Source organism: Labeo rohita, unplaced genomic scaffold (genome assembly GCF_022985175.1).
Source record: "Labeo rohita strain BAU-BD-2019 unplaced genomic scaffold, IGBB_LRoh.1.0 scaffold_653, whole genome shotgun sequence".
Lineage (NCBI taxonomy): Eukaryota > Metazoa > Chordata > Actinopteri > Cypriniformes > Cyprinidae > Labeo > Labeo rohita.
The window spans coordinates 13,929-34,376 of NW_026129583.1; the positions used below are offsets into that span (position 1 = coordinate 13,929).

General features: G+C 43.0%; 2 pseudogenes; both read right to left on the bottom strand.

The window, feature by feature from the left end:
• Window positions 1-1,852: 1,852 nt before the first annotated feature.
• LOC127161439 (uncharacterized) lies at window positions 1,853-5,496 on the bottom strand (annotated as a pseudogene).
• An 11,316-nt stretch (window positions 5,497-16,812) lies between these two features.
• Window positions 16,813-17,895, bottom strand: LOC127161440 (uncharacterized; annotated as a pseudogene).
• Between the last annotated feature and the right edge of the window lie 2,553 nt (window positions 17,896-20,448).

The following is a 20,448-nucleotide window of genomic DNA, read 5'->3' on the forward strand; positions in this document are numbered from 1 at the left end:
ACTCTTAGTCTGCATTCAAGTAAAAATCATGTTTATTTTATTATAATTTTTATTTGTACTTGTAAATAAACTTACAGACACAGTGTACGAAAACCATGAAAACAACAGAAACTTAACTCATTGAACAGTGGATAACAACTGTGTGACACTGTCACACAAAGACGCATGTTGTATACCGCTCAATATATATTAAGATGCTTTAATATCTATATATTTGAGTTTTAATGGTTTTACATGTTGTCTTAGCCATTTTATTCCTCTTATCCATTTTAATGTGTTTCACTAACAAGGACCACGCCACAACCATGCAGATAAAACTTTATTTGAGAAAGGCAGGATGAAAGAAAATAGGCAGAGAAAGGGTGTTGTCTAGACTGGCTGATCAGGGAGTCTTGCCCAGTGAGACTCAGAGTGGGGGCTTCGTCTCTGTAGGTAGTTTGTAGGTTATTAGAAGACCCCCTGGATGCAGCCTGTGGATAGAGATGAGGGATGATAGAGAATAAGAAGAGGAGGGGGGAGGGGAGGAAGAAGGATGAATGGATGAGATGGGGGAAGGGTGGGTGGGAACGAGAAACTGAGACAAACGGTTCAGAGAAGGTTGGTCTTGCATAAATAGTTCACGATGAGCGAGCTGATTGGTTGAGGCGTGGCCTTGTTCCCGAACTTTAGTTAACTTATTAACTCCATTTCACTAACAAGGACCACGCCACAACCATGCAGATAAAACTTTATTTGAGAAAGGCAGGATGAAAGAAAATAGGTAGAGAAAGGGTGTTGTCTAGACTGGCTGATCAGGGAGTCTTGCCCAGTGAGACTCAGAGTGGGGGCTTCGTCTCTGTAGGTAGTTTGTAGGTTATTAGAAGACCCCCAAAGGTTTGAATGAGCTGATGTGTGCCTGAGCTTGGAGGAGGTTGTTAAGGTTATTACGGATATAGAGACGATACGCTTCAGACGACCAGCGACCCATAACTCTTATGGTTTCATCTGAAATGCCTGCGCTGGCGGCCGTGGTGGCCGCTCCAATCCGGAAGGAATGTAGGGAATAGTGCTCGGGAGATATGCCGGAGGCGCTGAGAACCTTTAGAAAGTGCTTGTTGAACCAGAATCTGGTGGCCATCTTTCCATTTTCTGTGAGAAAGAGGGGTTCTTGGGGAGAAGAATTATTTGCATATCTGGAAAGAACGTACTCCGAAATTGGCTCAAAAGGGCTGATGAAGGAGTTGAGGCGAAAGATGTAAATAGGACGTGACTTTCCGAATTGGTCGGTTTTGCTTTTCTTCAAAGTGTAGATGAGAGAATCTGGGGTGTGAGCGGAGATGTCGGAGAGGCTGGGATGAATGGCCGGATTGAAGGCAGAAGTTGAAGGGGCGAGTTCCGAGCACCTCAAGAAGCCGAAGAATGCAAGGAGAAACATGCATTCTAATGTACGGTCGATCGAAGGGCTCATGAAGCCTGACCGTAATATGCTGATACATTGGCTCAGAAGATCAGAGGTTAATGGCAGGCGTCTAGCTAAGGAGGCTGGTTCTCGCTTCCGTAGGCCTTTAATAAGCATAGTGACGTGAGAATGGGAAATTTGGGTGGCATTGCTCGCCAGTTGCTAGTTTGAGAATGAAATTGATTCCAGATAAGTAAGTCTGAATGGTGGAGCCTCGGATTTTAAGATTGGAATGGGCGTGAGTGACGAAATTGCAGATGGACCAAACATCCAGTAGAGGAAATGGAATTTGGTAGTAGGAGTGGTAAGCTTTAAAACAGTTCCAACCGGTCAGGTAAGCAGAGAGGGTACTAGGGGCGAGGCTGTCGAGGATAGCTTCACGCGAAGCGTGTGAAAGGTCTTCCAGACGAGGATTTAGTTGAAGATGGTAGCAGAAAACGGTGGAACTGGCGTGGGATGTATGTCTGAGTCTGGAGCCAAGGTCCTGAACTTCTGAAAGGAAAGGCGAGACAAAGAATCAGCTATGCTATTATGGTAACCTGGAATATGAGCGGCACGAATTAGGAACTGATTCTGAGCAGATATAAGTGTCAGTCTGCGAACGAATTGCATGATAGTTGGGGAACGGGATCTGCCTTTATTTATGATATCAACGACTGCAGAGTGTCCGAGTGAATAAGTATGATATGTTTTGACCATTCGTGCCCCCAAAGGATGGCAGCTATGATGACTGGATATATTTCGAAAAGGGTGGACGAGGGCGAGTCTGATTGCTGGGCAAGATGGCTAAACTTAGGTGGCCATTCAGAAGCAAACCAGCGGCCGCTGTAGTAACCGCCGAAGCCGGTGGAAGGAGCTGCATCTGTGTACAGCTGGATATCTTCTGGTTGTGAGACATAGTCATTATAGAAGAAGGATATGCCATTCCATGAAGACAGGAATTGTTGCCAAAGGTGCATTTCCATCTTACAGCCTTCGTCGAGAGTGACTTTGTCGTGAAGGGAGGGGATTGTTGTAACTTTTGATAGTAGATGAGAAAGAAAAGATTTTCCTTGGGGAATTATTCTGATGGCGTAGTTAAGGTGGCCGAGGAGGGCTAGTAGCTGTTGCTTTGTACACCTATCTGCTAGAATATAATTTGATAGGAGCAGAGAAATGCGTTGAACTTTCTCGGAAGGCAGGGATGCTTGGAAAGAGATGGAGTCTAGGGTGATGCCTAAGAACTCGATGGAAGTACATGGCCCGAGAGTTTTCTCTTTTGAAAGGGGAACGCCCAGTTCGTTAAAGACTTGAACTAGAGTAGACAGTCCTAAACTGGGAGGAGTGGAGGGAGGTGTAATGATGAGGAAGTCATCGAGAAGGTGAAGAACGTAGGGAAGTTTGTGGTTATTGATAAGAATCCAACATAAGGCCTCCGAGAGGGAGTCGAAGATCTTGGGGCTGCTTTTGCAGCCGAAAGTGAGGTGTACTGCGAAATAATAAGCTCCTTTCCAGAATATTCCGAAAAAACGCCAGAATTCTGGATGGATGGGCATGACTTTGAAAGCGCTGGTGATATCCGCTTTTGAGAGCCATGCTCCGAGGCCTGCCTTACGGATGAGAGAGATTGCTTGGTCGATGGATGCGTATTTCATGGAGAAGTCTGGGGCTGGAATGATACTATTGATGCTGGGAATGTGGGAGCCGTGAGGGGAAGAAAGGTCGATAATCAATCTCTTTTTCCCGGAGTATTACCTGGTGGCGATGCCAACAGGACTGATTCTAAATGGGGAAAATGGAGGCTCTTTGAATGGGCCTATCATGAATCCTTCTTGGACTTCTTTTGCTATTAATGTGTCGACAGTGTTTGGCTCGGAGAGAGCGGACTGGAGGTTAGGGGAGATATAGGAAGTATCTGGCTTTATCTCAATACCTGGATGAAAACCATTTTGTAATCCGTTGATAATGAAGTCTACAAACTCTCTGTCAGGGTGTTCGAATAGGGCGTTGGCTAGGGCTTTTACCTTAATTGGTGTGCCGAGATACTTTAGTAGTCATTGAGGCAAAGCAGTTGGGTTGTGGGGGCAGGAGTTCCTGGCGTGGGCACCGCCGCAGAAGGAGCAGACGTGTAGGAGTCTGCAGTTAGAAAGAGAGCAGCCGAGATGGTTGAAATTGTTGCATACCATTCTGCCTCCTTGGTATAGAATCGGCCGTCCTCTTTTATCTATACTTTTGGGAATTGGGACGTTAACTGTGGGGCGAATGACGAGGGGCTTTGGAATTATGGAAGGAAGTGGAGCTGCTGAAGACAGTCTGTTGAATACGGATGTTTGGCGTGAAGAAGACAGCTGAGGTTTAACGACTGTGCACATAGAGGCAGGATGTGACGGGGCTCCGCAAAGCTCGCAGGAGAGTGAAGTGCGAGCTGCGAAGATGCGACAGTAAAGTTCAGTGTCAAGAGTGCCCCAGTAAGTCCCTTGGTTAAACTGCTGTAACCGACCTGCTGCTTGAGTGGTGAAAAAGACGTGGTAGTTATAAAAGCCATTCCCTCCGAAACGTACGGCCATGTCTAGAATAATATAGAGGTAATCGTCTAGCTCGGTCCTTCGATCTGGATAGACGGAGCAGATTATGTCTCGGTAAATAGAGAAGGCGAGAGCAAATTCAGTAGGGGTGAGGTCTTTGAACGAGAATTAATTGTGTGGCTAAGCTGCATGATGCCTTGGCTGGTTTGCAGCTCCCTGGGCTGACTGACATTTAAGAGGGATGGCTGGAGAAGGTGGGCTAGATTGATGTAGTTACCGGTTAGAATTTGATGACGTAAGGCTGGAGAGACGGGGGGAAGGTCGGAGAACTGCTGAGGCTGGCCGAGAAGGAGGTATCGCTGTAGCCAGGGTATAAGGGCTGCTGTTTATTGGCGTAAAATGGGGGTATCGGGAAGGGGAGGGGTTGGGGTGGGTGAGGGAAGGGTTGGGGAGGGTGAGGGAGGGGAAAAAGGATAGATTAGTTGGAAGAGCAGAAGATAGGGGCTGGAAAGATCCACTGGGAGGAATGTTTCCAGGGTTCGCTGCGAGAAGAACTTGGTTTGGTTTAGGTTGAGAAGTACAAGTAGTAACAGAAGCTGTATTGCTAGTAACAGCTGAAGGAAGGGTAGAGGAAAGGATGGTGGGATGGATGGATGAATGAGTGTTAGGATTTGGGGCGGATTGTGCACATAAGGATGATAGAAAGGATGTAATTATCTGAGATAATTCAGGGGTGGAAGGAGCCAGTGTTGGTGGCGTTTGCATTTGACCACCACTAGGTGGCGCAGATGCTGCTTGCTGAGGCCGTTGATGAGGCTGGGAGTTAACGTCGCGGGAGACGATGGGAGGATACCGTGAAGGTACCGGAAAAGTTGAGGGCTCTGAAGTGGAGTGAGCTGGAGTTGAAGGCTTTTGCGAAAGATCTCCACTAGGTGGCGCAGGTGCTGCTTGCCGAGGCCGTTGACTAGGTTGTGTGGTGGCGTCATGAGTGACGCTGGGAGGATTCCGTGCGAATGCCGGAAGAGTAGAGGGTTCTGTGTTTACATTTAGAGGAGTGTTGATAGATGCTGTGTAAAGTTGGAATAGTCGTGATTTATTATCGTAACGGCTGAAATTTATGCTTTTATCCTTGAGAGCGTGCTGGAGGCGCGCCACGGTCCATTGCTTGATGTTACTCTCTGGTCTAGGAGACTTGCCGTGAGTGCGTTGGTGAGGACTGGCAGTGGATGGATGTTGACTCCGCTGGCATGGAGAGCGGTCGCGTCGGCTTTCGTGCCTGTGAGATCGATGACGGTGATGGACCGAAGTTCTTGTATGCGGCGGGGAATGAACGTGTGATCGAGATGAGGTTGGGGAAGTCTCGGATAGTGAACTTGGTCGAGAATGCTCGCGGGGCTGAGGAATTTGGACGGTAGAACGCAGTTGCTTTGAAGATTGGCTGCGTGAGAATTGGCTATGTGCGGATTGTCGAGAAGATTTTTTTGGTGGAGGAGACTTGCTTCCGAAAAGATCGTCGTCTGTGTCAGAGGGCTTGATCTGCAGTTCGGCGTCCATGGTGAGTGAGTCGAACGAGAAACTGAGACAAACGGTTCAGAGAAAGTTGGTCTTGCATAAATAGTTCATGAGGAGCGAGCTGATTGGTTGAGGAGTGGCCTTGTTCCCAAACTTTAGTTAACTTATTAGGTGTGTTCGACTTCATCTACTGCTACAGACGGCGATCAACGAGAGTAGCCGAGAGCAGTCGCGGGCGGAGTTGAAAACGGGGGCGTCAAGTCGGACACTTTCTGCTCTCGTTAGTGACGCTCTCGTGGTGTTTGCATGCTCTATCACAGATGAAGTGAATTAAATGCAATATTTATCAAATACACAGACTTTTCAAAAGCGTTTTCATGAGCAACAGAAACACGTTTCATATACTGCTTCATACAGCGCCATCTGAACAAGAACAATGTTCAGCATGAACATATACTATTTAAATACTAATAAAGTGGGGTTATATATGCTTTTATCAGTGTTTTATGATATATCTGACTCAATATAACATTGCGACTATAGTAAAACACGTGACAGTCACGAGGCGTCGCGCCGTCTCAATTCGGACAAAATTTCTAACCAGCATGCACTGCTTCAAGTCAGAATTTGATCGAGCTGCGCAGCGCTGCGTTAAGTCGAACACACCTATTAACTCCATATGTCTTTAAATGAGTCTGGGTCTGCCTGTCATGTGATCAGTCACATGACAGGAATCAGGAACAAACAGTATAAAGGAGGCAGCATGTCAAACAGTCATGGTCATTGACCAAACAAACTGTTGGATTGAGGAGTTTCTTTTAAGGACTTGCCATTCCAGCATCACTTTTATTGGATTACACTTCTTTGGACTATATATACACCAGTGGACACTTTTACTTGGAACTTACAGCACGCTGGATTTCTTAAGGACTGTTTTAATGGTATGGAACTGAAGGACTCTGTGCTTTTAACAGCCTAGGATTTCTAGTTTTATTGTGTTGTTTTAGTTCCTTGTGAATTTGTAAATACACTTTAAAATTTATTCACTTTACTTTTGTCATTGTCTCATCTTTTTAAAACACTTATTTTAGTTTCACACAGTATAATCTGACCCCTTTTAAATCACTGTAACATTTACCGATAAGGCTGATCGTTACATATGGTGGCCCGTACGGGGACGTTAAAAGATTTTAAACGCTGTGTTGAAAAGAGTGTTTTAAGATGACGACAAACCACATTAATGCTGCTTCTTTTAATACATCTGCTGTTTTTAATAATGAACGGGTTTTACATCACTGTGAATGTGTACAACTTCGTGCTGAAGTAGTTGCTCTTAAAAACATTGTTTTAAAATTGGAGAAGGATTTTAAAGACTCTGTTGAAAGTAATCTTAACCGTGAAGTGTATTTTAGAGATGCTGTGGATTTTAAATTTGACAAAATGGAGGAATCTATCAAGGATGCCGTGGCGACACTAGAGAGAGAGGTCTTCGACTGTTTTAAGAGGAGAGACAAGAAATGGGCAAAACAACTGGAGCTACTAAAGGATCCAGAAGCCGCCATCTCTCCTCCCACTGCGACGACCAGCCTCCCACGTCAAAGCCCTGGCTTTCCTCCAGCTAACCATCCCAGCACATCAGCTACTTCACAGACTAACAACAGAGCCAGCGATGGAGAATTCTGCGCCACCACTCCAACCAGGCCAGACTTCGACACCATCTTCTCCATCCTTCCCTTCTCCAAAGAGCAACTATGCAACGTATTGGGTGATGACGACACTCTCCAGGGACTTTCCATCTCTCCCTCCACTCCACCGACCAACGGGATCGAAGTGCTTGACCACCAGGGTTTGCTGTATCGGCGGATCAAGAAGGGGGACGGCATCTACAAAATCCAGCTAGTCGTCCCCAAGGCCCTGGTCCAGCAAACAGTACAGCATTTCCACCAGAGGACAGCGGAGAAACATCATCAACGTTTAAAGACCCTTCTGCTGATCCTGGAAGTTGCCTGGTGGCCTTCGGTCCGCAGCGACGTCTGGGACTTTGTTGAGAGCTGCAAGTTGTGTGGTGTGGAGGCCAAGGAGTGTGCCATCATCAACCCTACCAAGAAACCACCTCATCCACCTCAACCCTGTTCATCAGCACCATCATCCTCCATTAAAGAGACCCACAAACCGGACAGCAGGAAACGCCAGGGGGGCTGGTGGACCAGCGTGGCTGGGTGTAACGTTATCCTGGGAGGAGCGGCGCCACCTACCCTAGGACACCCAGGCTGGTATCAGATTCCACCTCTCTCTAGTGTTTGCTTAGATTCCTCCGGCAGACTAGTGCCTGTGTGGGAGGGCCTAGTCTTATCTAACTTTTTACAAAGACATTTTTAAGCCACACCTTTTAGAGGATACCCACTACCTGGACAATGGCTGACAGTACCTATACGGGTCTAGTCTCTTCCCCCGGGAGCCATAGGCTAAGGGGGGGGACTATGTGACACTGTCACACAAAGACGCATGTTGTATACCGCTCAATATATATTAAGATGCTTTTATATCTATATATTCGTCTAATTCTGACACAAGAGAAGTTTAAAACCTTCTTTACATAATAAAAAATAGTTTAGCAGTTTCAGTATAATATTAAATAAGTTTGTTATAGGCTTAATTTAAAATAAATATTGCTTGTAACGAATGAGTAAAAGTACGTCCAAAAGACGTTGAAATGACGTCCCCTGAAGAGCCAGAATGAAAGTTTTTACAACGTCTTTTTATGACGTCTTCTGGCCGTCCAATATTGACATTCACAGGACGTCTCTAGAAGGTTAAAATTTAGTTTAGATCTGGTCCTTGTGGACGTACTTTCAGTGGATAACAACTGTAACAAATAACAAACAAAAGATGCATTATGTTCATATAAGGGATGTGACGAGATCTCGTGAGAAGAAATCCTTGTAAAACATTTTGCAGTGTTTACATTAGAGCTGCACGATTAATCCTTAAAATATAGAGATCTCAGTTCAAACACCCACTCGATCTTATTCCTGAATGACAACGATTTAGCTATGTCTATTAGGACTGTTTCACATCGCGAGTGTCAGTGGAGCGTGAGAAGCACGTTTTGTCGCTGCCCATGTTAATGAATCAGAGGGTCGGGGTAAATGTGAACGAGAAAGAGCAACACAAACAGTCTTTTCAACCACATTATAATCATTATTTCTATGTAATAGACATTTAAGTAACAGACGTACTGGGATTAAAGTTTATAGTTAGGGTATAAACACTTATTTACGTACAGTAGCGATCAAAACGAAACTATCTTATATGTATAGTAACGCTTAACCTCTTCAACCAGGAGGTGGCGACAATTGCCCGTTTAAAAAAAAAAGTATGTCATTGAATCATTCATTCAGGAGATTTCAATAGTCAAACAAGTCTTAATGAAGTGAGACACTGACTCCCTTCATTTAATGTTTTTTTTTGTTTGTTTAAATGAATATGTTTTTAAAAGACTTAAGCATTGAACAGTTTGTCAAAACCACTAGTAAATTATGTTATTTTGTTTAGTTTTCTAATCTTTTTTCTCCAGAATCGTGATCTCCAATTTATTAAAAACAACTGGGTTTCTCAGTTTATCCAGAATCGTGAAGCTCTTGTTTAAATGTTGTTTATTACTGCATATAATTTCATTAAAATGGAAGTTTAATTTCATAAAGTTCAAAACGCACCTAATTTCTTTTTGCATTTTGTCTTTTTCAGTTGAATAAAAGACTATTTTTCCCTATATATTTAATCACTGAGAATTTCTTAAGAAAAATTTAAAATTCTCGTCTCGTTCTCATGAACCCAGTCTTGTGACTCGTTTCGTCTTGTGGGATAAGTGTCTGGTCACACCCCTAATAAATATCTCTCTCTCTCTCTCTCTCTCTCTCTCTCTATATATATAGTTCTGTTCTGAATGCCAATTAATTTAAATGATTTGGAATGAGGAAAAGTAAATTGCATGTTTACATTGTTTATAATGTTTGTTAAGTTTATTAACATTTGTTTTATTTACCAGTATTTACCTTATTTCTGAAAGTAACAGTAAAATGTGCCTTATACACCAATGCAACTTATGCATGTTTTTTCCTGACCTGGTGTAAAGTCTGGAAAATATGGTAAATTAAGCCTATATTGTGCTGTATTATTAAACAGTTCATATAAAATAGGGACCATTTGCACCAATAAAACAATCATATTATGTTCATTACACTCTATCCACATTAACTTTAGCCTTAAACACTGTTATATTTATGAGGGGGTCCTTGGAAAATCTTCTTCCCTGCAAGAGGTCCCTGGCTCCAAAAACCCATGTGCTAGTGGACAGGCCTCCATATACAGCAGAGAGTCTGGTGTGGCAGGTGGAACTTCTGTCCAGGTTCAAAACATCTCATCTCGTCTTCATGAACTGCCCTGAAAACAAAATTGAAATATAAACGATTATTATAACTACAAATACAGCTTCACAAGGCTCATTATAACCTCTTTGGTAAACATATGATCAGAAAATACTGCCAGACTGATATTTAATCTTTAGTGAATTTAGTTAAAGTCTATTTTACTACAAGAACACACACTTAACACAAGATAAAGTTTTTAAAATCTTATATTATTACATTATTGTGAAGTTACGTTTTAGTGACTAATTTAGACAATTAAAAGGGATCAACATAAATTTACCTCAGACTGTAACTTCACCGACCACTTTACGCGCAAATTAACCAACAGGGAGATATAAAAATTACAAAAAGTTGAATTTGAAATCGTCATAACACAGAACAAAATACGTCTAAAGTGAAATTTAACATTAGATTGACAAAACGACGAATAAAGTTACATTTATATAGCTTACCTTCGGCTTAGCACCCGTCCGTCACTCAGATGACCCTTAGAGTACGTTACTGTTTAAATTTCCAAATTGCTGCGTTGCGTTGTGAAGGCTGTTCGTTGGTCAGGTTGGGTCCCATCCTCTGTAGGTTTTATAAAGTGTCCTTAACGTAGAATTAAATAAATTACACGACGGATCTATCGTGGTGGTTATATCTTCAGTCTTTGGTAATACATAATATCAATATCTTCCGTCTTCGCGGCTGCTTGCGCACGTTTAAATAGAGATCTATTTATTAAATTAAATTTAAATCAATTTATTAAATTTATTATCATTATTATTAAAATACACAATAAACAATAATATTGTGTTAATATTCTCTATTATTATTAAATATTTAAATCTGTTTATCTATTATATTTAAATCTCTTTACATCTATTTAACTTAAACTTTAACTTAATCACACATAGATGTAAGCGGCTGTTTCTGTCAATGTCCCAGTGAAAAATACTACACATAAAATAATAATAATAATAATATTAATAATATTAATAAAATAATTAAATGGCCGCATTATGGTACTGTCATGACACCTAAATGTTTTATAAAAATACACGTGATATTTACATTTTTTTAAGTCAGAACTTTGTCATGTTTATTTGCATAAAACATTCTTAAGTCCATTTCCTGAACCTGTTCTGCACGTTCTACAGACGTCCAGGAAAACCCCTTCATAAGCTGTATCTCATTTTGAAGGATGCGCCCTCCGGAGGTCGTATCCTTTGGAGGTCGCATCCTCTGCAGGATGCGTATGCGGAGTGTCCTCAAGCCTAGAATTAAATGAGATGGCCTTCGTAGGACGGACGGAAAAGGAAAAAGAAAGTATCACGTTGCTATGACAACACACTAACAGTCTACACTGGACTCCACAATGTTGTGTCACGCCGCGGCCGCCTAGTTGCGCTCTAATACTAAAATAAATAAAGGAAAATTATTTCTAAACTTGGAAAGTAATTCGAAAATAAAGTGTTTTTTTTTACTTGTTTTATTTTATTGCATATTTGAGGAGCTGCAGCATAAGTACAACTGACATCTGTTACAGTGAGTAGAAAAAATGAGAAGAAAAAAGGAGGACAAAAATGTATTAGTTTTACTTTTTATATTTAAACACCACATCGTCGATTGTGTTTACATCTGCCGGCATCGCAATTTATTTTCAAATAAATGAGCGTTGGTTACGGCGACGCAAAGAATTTTGGGTTATCTGTAGCAGCAAAGGATACACAGTATGCATCCTCCGAATTCCTGTGAAAGAAGGACGCATTCGAAGGTCGCATTTGGAGTGTCCTAGTTGCTTTTCTGAAATGAGACAGCCTCTATGACGTATGTAGCCTTCGAATGCAGCCTCCGGAGGGTGCATCCTTCGTAATGAGACACAGCTATAGACGTTCAAATTTTGAACTGCATATCTACGTCCAAGGGACGTCGTAGTCCGACGTCCAGATACCCTACTGGATTTGCACATCGTGTAGAAGTACAAATATGGTCCTGGACCGACCGACGCAATATAGACATGATCTGCACGTCCGACGGACGTCTCATGTTTGTTGGGACTGAACGAATAACTCCTGGAAACACTTGGATTGGTGCCACTGACACTAAGCTAACGGAGAGATAGAGAGCTGCGGGGTCGGAGAAGAGAAATAATGCGACGGACGAGTGTAGACACGCAACAAACAATAAGTTAAACTAAAAATAACAAAATCTGTTTTTATCAAATCATAGTCTATATAAAATGCTTATCTGTGTTTAACCTAAACTATAACATTAATTTAGACCTACATACCGGTAGCCTATCTAAATATGATTTTTTAATGTTATGCTATATAGACCTACCTCATTACCCTCCACTGGACGCATAATGAGATGCAAAGAACTACATTTTGGCATTTTATAATGCCTATACTTCTGTGGATATTTTGGTGAAAGTAACTTAAAGTAGTGTAACGCATTACAATTCAGAAACAGTAATATTGTAATGTAACTAATTACTAGTAACTAGTAATATATAATGTATTACATTTTGGAAGTAACTTGCCCAACACAGCTAAGCATCCCTTGTTGGCCAAATACTGTAGCTAGTTTTGTCAGACTAAAATAGAATTTTCATTGACTAAAACTAGACTAAATGTCATCAGTTTTTGTCAACTAAAACTAGACGAAAATAGTCATGGATAATTCTGACTAAAATAAGACTAAAATAAGACTTTTAAACTGAAACTGACTAGACTTTTAGTATGACTGACTAAAACTAATAAAAACTAAAATGACAGCTTCACAAAAGACTAGACTAAAACTAAAATTAAAAGACTAAAACAACATAAAACCTAAAATGAAAATGCCATGCTGCAGAAAGGCATTAAATGGATCTTCAACAGTCCAGCCGCTTCCCATCAGGGAGGAATTTGGGAGCGTCAAATCCGTACAGTAAAGAGGATACTCAATGCTCTCTTAAAGGAACAGTCTTTCAGTGATGACAGTCTTTACACCATCATGTGTGAGGTGGAAAGCATCATTAACAGCAGACCAATAACTAGTGCATCAGGCAATCCGAATGACCTTGAGCCTCTGACGCCCAGCCATTTACTGTTGTCGAAAACGCAACTCAACTTACCACTGGGTCTGTTCAAAAAGGAGGACCAATATGCGAGAAGACACTGGAAACAGGTCCAGTATCTTGCTGATTTGTTTGAGTAGATGGACTCACGAGTACCTACACATTCTACAAGAGCGCAGTAAATGGATAAGATCTAAAAAAGAACTTTGAGCCTGGAGATATTGTGTTGGTGGTGGACAGTACTTCCCCACGCAATTCATGGATAATGGGAAGGGTACTAGAAACCTTGCCAGATTCCAGTGGAGCGGTATGCAGAGTGAAGCTGCAAACCAAAGCTAATATACTAGAGAGATCTGTAAACAAATTGTGTCTAATTCAAGAGGCAATTTAAGTATGGAGAATAACAAAGGATCATCAAGAAGAAAGATAACGAAAATGTGAAAGAACTAAGTTGCTTATTCTCATCTAAAGATGTTAAAGTTTATTGGCTCTTAGTATTTGAATATGTCTGTGATAATTGGTTTGTCACCTGCCCAACCAATTAGGGGCCGGATGTGTAAGAGCCATTTAAGTGATTTGTTTATTTATATATTATTTGGAATGTTTTTCGAGTTCAATACATGCTCACACAAGTAGAAGAAGCAACGGAAATTAGAAATTGGATGGATTGCTATCACAGAAATGTTACAAACACATTAAATCCAAACATGATGGGAAAGATTGAACTGTCATGCATGCATTCATTTGTCCATTAACAACTGAGTTTGTGTAAGATGTTGCGCTACACATTGCTGTCACTAGGAATATTTATTTCTCTGAATAAGTATAAGATGTCTGTGTTGTAGTGTGCATCAGTTTTAAGGTTTAAAAACCTAGTTATGAATGAATTTGGATGGATCTTTGTGATCTCCTTCGGGTTCACCCAATGCTGCTGCATCTGGATGTCCTAAGGAATTTTTATGGTCAGTCACAGGCCAAATCTGCCAAGTCATGACAAAATCAGTCTCAAGGTGGGTGGAGGGCAGAAACTGCATTTTGACCAATAGGAAGTTGTCTGGCTGTTGTCCTGGCATCTTTATCTGATGGTGTTGGACAGTTTGCTTATGTTAGTTCACCAAGATCCAATCAAAACAAAGCAAACCTCTGTCCACTACTGTGGTCAGCACACCTAGGTCCTAACTGATGACAAAGAATTGACAGAGCAGCCATCAAGTTACAATCTCTGACTGAGACAAGATATTTTAGAGCATGCATTCTTCATAAAACTTCTAACACATCAAGAAGTGTCTTTCTGCATTGTGTTGTGGCTTCTGCCATTTCCCTGTGCAATCATTTTGCAAAGAAGATAGACTTTATTATCAGAGACAATAAGGCAATCTGCGGAGTCTATATTGGTACCCTCTTTTATACAGTTTCTCCTCAAGGCATGTTCTATACATTTCCTACACATGGTCATTGTTTACCTATATATTACCTATATATTTTAACGTCAAACTCACACACACGTCAACCTGCGTTATTGGGGGGTTCCTGGAGTAACCATTAATAACAGGAAACAGATGATTTTTTATAGACCAATTTTGCGTAGATGTCACAGTGACATCACTTGCAGCTGCGCGTACATAGTTGCAGAAGAATCGGAATGCAAATAATTTTTATAGAATGCTGTAGTTAAAGATGCCATTTGAAGCTAAATGCAGACATTTAAACGTACATACTATGGATGAAAACTGCTATGATTATTCTACTTTTAAAGCATAAATTTGAGTTTAAATAATAGTTCACGAGTTCGCACCCACAGATAATAAACTGAGTAAAAGGTATGCGTATTTGGCATGCTGTCCGGGAGAGGGCTTCGAGCTCGGTAGTCGGTAGTCACTGCTGGAAGGCTCCCATTGGAAGGCTCCTGTGGGAGCGGACAGTACTGTGGCAGTGTAGAAATACAGAGAAGGCTTCTGCGGGAGTGGATACTGCTGCGGCAGGGTGGAAATACAGAAAAAAGTTTGTGCTGGAGTGGACACTGCTGCGGCAGTGTGGAAGTAGAGAAGAGGCTCCTGCGGGAGCAGATAATGCTGCGGCAGAGGGGAGGTAGAGAAAAGGCTCCTGTTGGAGTAACACTACTGCAGCAGTGTGGAAATACAGAGAAGGCTCCTGCGGGAGCGGACACTGCTGTGGTAGTGTGGAAATACAGGGAAGGCTCCTGCGGGAGCGGACACTACTGCGGCAGTGTAGAAATACAGAAAAAAGTTTGTGCTGGAGTGGACACTGCTCCGCAGCAGTGTCCACTCCAGCACAAACTTTTTTCTGTGTGGAAGTAGAGAAGAGGCTCCTGAGGGAGCGACACTACTGCGGCAATGTGGAAATACAGAGGAGGCTCCTGCGGGAGCAGATACTGCTGGGGCAGTGGGGGAATATAGAATAAGCTCCTGCAGGAGCAGGCACTGCCGTGGCAATGGGGAAAAGGAGTAAAGGCTCCTGCGGGAACAATCGCTGCTACGGCAGGGTGGAAATACAGGGAAGGCTCCTGTGGGAGTGGACACTGCTGCGGCAGTGTGGAAATACAGGGAAGGCTCCTGTGGGAGCAGACACTACTGCAGCAGTGTAGAAATACAGAGAAAGCTTGTGCTGGAGTGGACACTGATGAGGCAGTGGGGAAATGGAGAGAAAGGCTCCTGTGGGAGCGGACACTACTGCGGCAGTGAGGAAATACAGGGAAACTCCTGCTGGAGTGGACATTACTGCGGCAGTGTGGAAATACAGGGAAGGCAGGGAAAACAGAAAAAACTCCTGCGGGAGCAGATGCTGCTGCGGCAGTGTGGGAATGTAGAAAAGGCTCCTGTGGGAGCGGACACTGCTGCGGCAGTGTGGAAATACAGGGAAGGCTTCTGCGGGAGAGGGCACTGCTGCGGCAGTGTAGGAGTATAGGATTGGGAGTGGGGTAAGGAAAAAGCTATGCATTGGTCTGCGCCACTAGCGGAGGCCTCACGCTGGCGTCTACTATTGGAGCTGGAGGTTGGCTTGCTTCAGCTGCTGTAGGTCATGGGAAGGGAGTGGAGTTTGTGATATCTTGAAGAGCCTATGTAGTCTGTGCCGCTAGCGGAGGCAACCTCCACCAACAGGCAACTGAAAGAAAAAGGGGGGTTAGAATGGAAGTGACAGGAGGAAAGACATGCGAGGGCCTGTGTTGCAAGTGGAAGCAGCTTTGCGTTTGCTTCAGCTGCTGTAGCTGTAGGCCGTGGGGTTTGACATTCAGGAAAAAGGCTGGAAGTCTGTGTAGTCTGCACTGCTAGCAGAGGCGACCTCATGCTAGTGTCTTCTACGGGAGCTGAAGGCTGCTGAAAAGGAAAAGAGGTTAGGGGTAGTCGACGGAAATTCTGAAATGTGAGGGCCTGCATTGCTAGCGAAGGCAGCTTCATGCTTGGTTCTGATGCTGTGGCTGTTGTGACTTTTGGCAGGATGTGCTGAAATGTCCGGGTAAAAGTTCTTTTTTATTATTATTTATTTATTTATTTAATCATTTATTTATTGAAATGACAGTAAGATTGCTTTTGTTATGTGTAGGGATTCTCTCATGCTGACTGGATAGGGAGTGTGATTGCTGATGATGAATTGGCCGTGTTAATTATCTGTGCGTGCTCCCCCCCCGAAATTTGTTAATAAAACATCACTTAATGGAGCTGATTTGGAGGTTTTTGTTGATGTTGAGATGGGAGATAAATGAGGTGATAGAGAGCAGGGAAAAATCAGGGAATGGTAGACTATAAGCAGAGTGGAATGTTTTAAAACGTTTCCATGCAGTAAGGTAGGATTGGAAGGTCCTAGGGGAGACAGCTTGAAGAATGGAGTTAATGGAGGCTTCGAGGAGAGGTCTCAGAGGGTGGTTTACGGGAATATCAGTTCTGAATAAGGAGGAACTGGGGTTGGGAGCGGGTCCGCCTCTGGTGCCAGCAATCTGGATTTCTGGAAGGCAAAACAAAAGAGAGAGTCAGCTATTTGGTTTTTTGACCCGGGAATGTGTTTTGCAGTTATAATGAATTGGTCACAAGCCGAAATCCAAATCAAGCATCTTAACAAAGGCATTAATGCGAGGGAATGGGAACGACCTTTGTTAATGCTGTGCACGGTAGCTTCATTGTTCGTTCGCAGTGGATGACGATGCTGGTGGCGGACCACTCTTTGCCCCATAGTGAGGCTGCGGCCACTAACGGATAAAGCTCGAATAGCACTGAGGATGATGGCTGCTGTGGCTCTGAAAAAAACTCCGAATCCGACGGAGGGGGCAGCGTCGGTATATAATTGGATATCGATTGGGGAAGAAATCAGGTTGCTGTAGAACAAAGATAAGCCGTTCCATTGTTTGAGGAGGGATATCCATAGACTGAGCTCGTTGCGGCATGAGTCAGTTAGGGATATGTGTTCCTCTAGTGCGTGGGCGGAGGACGCGAGAGAGAGGAGGTGGGAGATGAAGGGGCAGCCTTGCGGGATGATGCACATCGCAAAATTGAGATGACCTAGAATAGATAACAGCTCGCGCTTGGAACAGTTAGAGTTGGTTAACAGAGTGGAGGCTACCAGAACCGTCCTGTCAATTTTTTCTTTGGGTAGAGAGGCCAGGAAGTTTTGGGAATCCAAGTTGATGCCCAAAAATTCGATGGAAGTGCTAGGACCCTCGGTTTTGTCTTGGGCGAGGGGAATCCCGAGCTATGAAAAAAGCTTTTGGGTTGTCAAGAGGTGTGCGGCTGGGATGGAGTCTGTGGGCGAGATGATTAAGAAATCGTCTAAAAGATGAACCAAATAGGGTATGTCGTAATTGCTGGAGAGGATCCAACAAATTGCCTCTGACAATGTGTCGAAAATTTTAGGGCTGCTTCTGCAACCGAATGTGAGGCGGACGGTGAAGTAGAATTTATTCTGCCAGCGGATGCCGAATAAGTGCCAAACATCTGGGTGGATGGGCATGGGCATCATACATTTCCCATGTAGATTCACTCAGATGATTCTTTGTCCTCATGAAGCTTGTTCATGGATGTCTGAGGTGATTCTTTACACCAGGGTGCCGCTTATGAAGATGACATGGCATACCTGCAACACAAGAAACAGCAAAAAACAAAGAAACAGCAGACCAGCAGTATTCATGCATAGACATCTTTAGACTTCTATTGATCATATAGTGGTTTTAAGTCCAGTGATCGTATAGTGGTTTTGTTGACCTAGTCTTAAGTCATTTGACACATATGGACCAGTGAGGTGGGTACAAACTGATGAGGGGAAAAACCTATGAGGAAATCTTCACCACAGGGTTGGCCCTTGAGGCCTGTTGCACTTCGGTTCTTCCCTGGGCTCCTCACTGGTCTGTGTGTGTCCTAGTCTGTCCCTGTAGTTGGTGTGTGAACTTAACTGTGCAATCACTCCATCCTCTAATGAAACATCAGTCATAGCAAACATCATAACCCATAGAGGATAGGTGAGAGACTGGAGTGTGCTGTAGTATTGTTTTTGGCTGTGAGTGTACTTAACCAGAGTCCTCCAGTGGGAGGAAGTCAACTTCCTTTTGTTCTATTTACAAAGAATCTTTTCATCTTTGTTGTAGATTACTGGGGTAATTAAGAACTCACAGCCTTAACAGTTAGCAGCTCAGCAAGCTGCCCCACGAGTTTGGTGCAGTGGGGAGGGTCTGCTTCAGAGTTGGAAACAGACTGAATAGGAGCTGATTTACACTGTTCATTTCTCTTACATACTTACACTCTTTCATCCAGTGTCCAAGTTTACTACAGTAATGACAACTGCCCTCCCTCTTAGGACATTTACGTTTCTTTTGGTTCTTTGTGTTGACCTGAAAGGATGCTGCTGCAATCTTTACTCTTGCTTTAGCATCAGAGTCTCTTTCCCAAGTAGCTAAGCAGTCTAGGTTACTTCTGAGAGTTCTGTTGGACCAAGCTAGATCTAGGAATGGCAATGCTTTTCTGTACTCGGCTACAAGGCCATCTGACCAGATGCGGACTAGGGGTCCCTTGTCATCTAGCACACTTTCAGGATCATCAACTATTCCACTGTAAGTCTGACAGAACCTTTCAGTGTATTCATTGACAGTTTCTTCTTTCCTTTGCACACAGTTAGTGATTCTGGACCAGTCTATTTTGGGTCCCATGATATTCTTTAGGATTTTCAAAACACCTTCTGTCAAATCGCCTTTACTGGCATGTTGTAGTTCAGAAGTAACATCAGACTCAAAACTGTTGAATTCAGATTCAGTTAGAATTTGTGACATTATTCTGTGTGAATGGATTTATGCAGATGGAACAGTTTCAACCCCTTCTACCCTACTCTGAGCCCTTTGTCTTGCTCCACATACTTCAACTGAAATTGCTGCATCTTTCTCCATCCTTCTAGTATTGCATTTGTCCTCATGTCTACACAAAGATATATATATATATATATATATGAAAGAAATGCTAATTTTATCATTTTAAAGAAAGATTTAGAGGCTTCTGCATCTGAATATATATATATATATATATATATATATATATATATATATATATATCAATCAGATTCAGATGTCAGATTCCTTTTTTGATCATCGCGATACCTTAACATGTCCATTTGTTTAAATGTAGCTAGGGATTTTAATAATGGTGATACACAGCAAAATAATAATCATCCTATGCCAACTGTCACTCACAAGAAATTTCCTAATTTTTCTAACCATGCCCCCCATGATCCTAATTTTAAATCCATCCAATTCCATGTTTTTCATCTCTTCCAGCATTAATTGCCATTTCTATTTGTAATTCTTTGGTGTTTGGTCATGGCTTTTATAAATGTTCCTTCTGGTGCTGTATGTAACGTGGACACTGAGGCGGCGTTAGAATCCAAATGCAGAAGTTTATTACAAACAACAGCAAACATACACGTGGAAACAGGCAGAGGGTCAATAACCGGAAAGGCAGTCCAACAGTATACAAAACGTAATCCAAGCAGCAGAGTAATAACACAGGCAGTGGGTCAAATGCCGTGAGGTCAGTCCAATAAAGCAAACTCGATATCCAGAGACAAAGCAAGACAGCAACAGGTAATCAGACAGAGTAATAACAAACGCTTGGTAAGGCAGGTAAACTGGCAATACTTCGCCAAGTATGGAGCACATGGTCAGTCTTTAAATAGTCCCAAACAGGAAGTGACAGTAGAAGCAGCAGAGGGAGCGTGCAGGCAGTACTAGGGTGAGGGCTCCCTCTGCTGGCTTGGCGTTACAGAATCCCCCCCCAGGAGCGACTCCTGGCGCTCAAAAACAATAGTCTAGGCGGGTGGGGAAACTGAGGCAAAACAGGGGGTGGGACGGGGAACCAGGTCCGTGCAGTGGAGGTCGGCCTGGATCGTGGAGCAGGGACAGACAGTGAAGCACTGGAGGACCTGGACCATGGAGCAGTGGCAGACAGTGAAGCACTGGAGGGCCTGGGCCATGGAGCAGTGGCAGACAGTGAAGCACTGGAGGACCTGGGCCGTGGAGCTGTGGCAGAC